The sequence below is a fragment of the Nannospalax galili genome, unplaced genomic scaffold (assembly GCF_000622305.1).
Source record: "Nannospalax galili isolate Female #2095 unplaced genomic scaffold, S.galili_v1.0 scaffold529, whole genome shotgun sequence".
Classification (NCBI taxonomy): Eukaryota; Metazoa; Chordata; class Mammalia; order Rodentia; family Spalacidae; genus Nannospalax; species Nannospalax galili.
In genome coordinates this window covers 2,448,469-2,451,162 of record NW_008360309.1, presented here as the reverse complement: position 1 = coordinate 2,451,162, position 2,694 = coordinate 2,448,469, and positions in this window count along the sequence as shown.

Here is a 2,694-nt window from a genome sequence, read left to right as displayed (position 1 = left end):
GGAAGCGAGAGCGGGAAGCGGTGGTGGCTGGCGTTGCGCGCGCGAGAGGTAGATGAGGCGCATGCGCGTTTTTTCGTGTATTTGCGGGCGGGGCCCCTGTTCTGAACTTCAGAGATTCTTGTGGGTCCACTCCGGCTTTCTTTCCCCTCCGGTTCGCGCTACTAGGCGTTCCTTGGTTGTCAGTCTTGTGCACCGTTCCCTCGCGCACCATTCGGGAAGCAGAGCTGGCTTAGCGGAGCTCGAAACTGGGTTTATTTAGAACTACTCGATTCCCGGCCCGGGTCCTTGTGTTCAGATCTGCGTTTTTCTGGTGAGGCCTTCGGGACTGGGGGCGTCCTTTTCCCCCTACATCGGCCTTTAACCAAGGAGGTGCAACGACGTGGCTTCGAAAGCGACCGTAACACATTTGGTTTCTTGTGGGGAAGAAACAGAAGCAGTCAGCGACAGCAGCGTGAACCTCGGATACCCCCTTTTTTTACCCATTTTATTTATTTACGTGTTTTCGAGATTGGGTCTTCCGTGGCCCAGTCTAGCCTCGAACTCCCCACACAGTTAAGATGACCTTGCAAGCCCGGTCCTCTTGCCTTCATTTGAGTGCTGAGATGACAGGCATGGACCACCACCATGCCTTGGTTATATGATACTGGGGATGGAACCTAGAGCTGGGTGCATGCTAGTGCACGGCTGTGCCATCAGCCCCGCCCCCTTTTTGAGATTTATTTTGTTTTGAATTTGTGGCACATGAGTTCCATGCCCACAAAGGATAGAAGGCCTCAGATCTCCTGATGTGGGTGCTGGGAACAGAACTCTGATCCTCTAGAAGAGCAGCAACTACTGAGTTTTTTCTCCACCTCTCTCATTGTTTTTAACCTCGCTTTTTTTTTTTTTTTTTTTTTTTGGTTGGTCTTTTTGAGACAGGGTCTCCCTGTAGCCCCAGCTGTCCTGGAACTATGTAGACCAGGCTGGCCTCGAACTCACAGAGATCCGCCTGTCTCAGCCTCGCGAGTGCTGGGATTAAAGGCACCACCACGCCCGGCCTTTAATTCCGTTCTTATGTGTATTTTGCAATATATGCCCTTGCCCAATCGTACTTTAACTCGTGGCAATCCTCCTGCCTCAGCCTTCTTAAAAGTGCTGGGATGACAGGCATGTGCCACTGTGCCCTGCTTGCATGTCCCTTTTGATGTAACCCTTTTGAGATCGCTGTTGTTAACTCCTGGCTGGCTATGCTGTTGGGGTTGGCATTTGAGGGAATCCAGAATTTAGGGACAGAGTTTCAAGCGTGAGCCCTTCATTAAATAGCAGAAATTCCTGGGCAGCTGTTCAGTGGTCATAAAGGTAAACCAATGGTTGTAACAAACGGTTGTTCCTGCTCAGCCAGGGCCCATGCCCCACTCTTGGGTACATGTGTACGGTTACCCCACTGGTACAAGCGACTGCAGTGGGACCTTCCCCATGTGGCACTAAACCTGTATGAACAGGATCAGCCTTAATAAGCATGTGCCTTTTTACAGGTGTGCAGCAAGATTTCCCACACTATCATGCATGCTTGGACTCAAGAAACAGCTTGGTTCCCTCCTTCCCCAGAAAGATCACCTTGCCTTGCTTTGACGCCACCCTCATTAGTAACAGCTGCAGCTAACTCTCCCTGTCTGCCCACCTTGCCCCCATAATTGTACTGTGGCTGTACTTTGCTTTCTTTTTTTTTAAATAAGATGTGTGTAGAGCTGGAGAGATGGCTCAGCGGTTAAGAGCACTGGTTGTTCTTGCACAAGACCTGGATTCAAATCCCAGCACCCACATGGCAGCTAACAACTCTGTAACTCCAGTTCCAGGGGATCCAACGGCCTCTTCTGTCCTCCGAGGGCATTGAACAACATGGGTGCACTTACCTACATGCAGGCAGTGCACTCATACACATAAAAAATATTTTTTTTTAAAAAAGATGTGTATTTGTGTGTTTGTGGGGGGGTACCCATGGAGGCCAAAAGAGGGCATTAGATTCCCCAGAGTTGCATGTAGTTGTGCATGGGTTGACATCTGCAAGAGGGGTGCAGGCTCTTAAGAGCTGAGCCACCTCTCCCTCCAGCCTCTGTACTTTGGTTTCATTGTGTGTGGCTTAGTCTTGCCACCGGCCACTCTGCTCCTTTGTCTGAGGAAATATCCTAAACTTCTCTCCCATACCCATGGACTGAGATCTTCTTCCAGTTTCCTGGTAACTGCTGGAGGTTCCTGCAGTCACTGGAGTTTCTCAAGGTGTGTTAGCCTTGCCCTATGGGACTCCAGGCTCTCCTTTCTGGTCAATGTTCCACATACCAACTTCAACTGGTACTTAATCTGTGTTTAACCACCTGGTGGGGACCGAGGTTAGCAGCATACCCTGGCCACTGGCTCTGCCACTGGTCTTGCTGTGTTTCTGCTGGCTCCCAAGCCTTTAACCATGAGCCTCTGCATCTGCCAGCCCAGGACCCTGGGGTCTGGGATGTCCCAGTATTCCTTTGCCTCATTACCAGGAGTAAAAGGCCTAGAGGAATTCGAAATAAATAGCTTTCTCGGGGCTAGGGAGGGAGCCCTCAGCTAGACCCTCCCAGGCCAGGAGCTCTGCCAACGCCAGCATGCTGCCTGCCCTGTCACCACAGTGGGCACAGGAGTGTTAGGGGCTTTTGATGTCAAATGTAGGGGGCCTTAGACCAC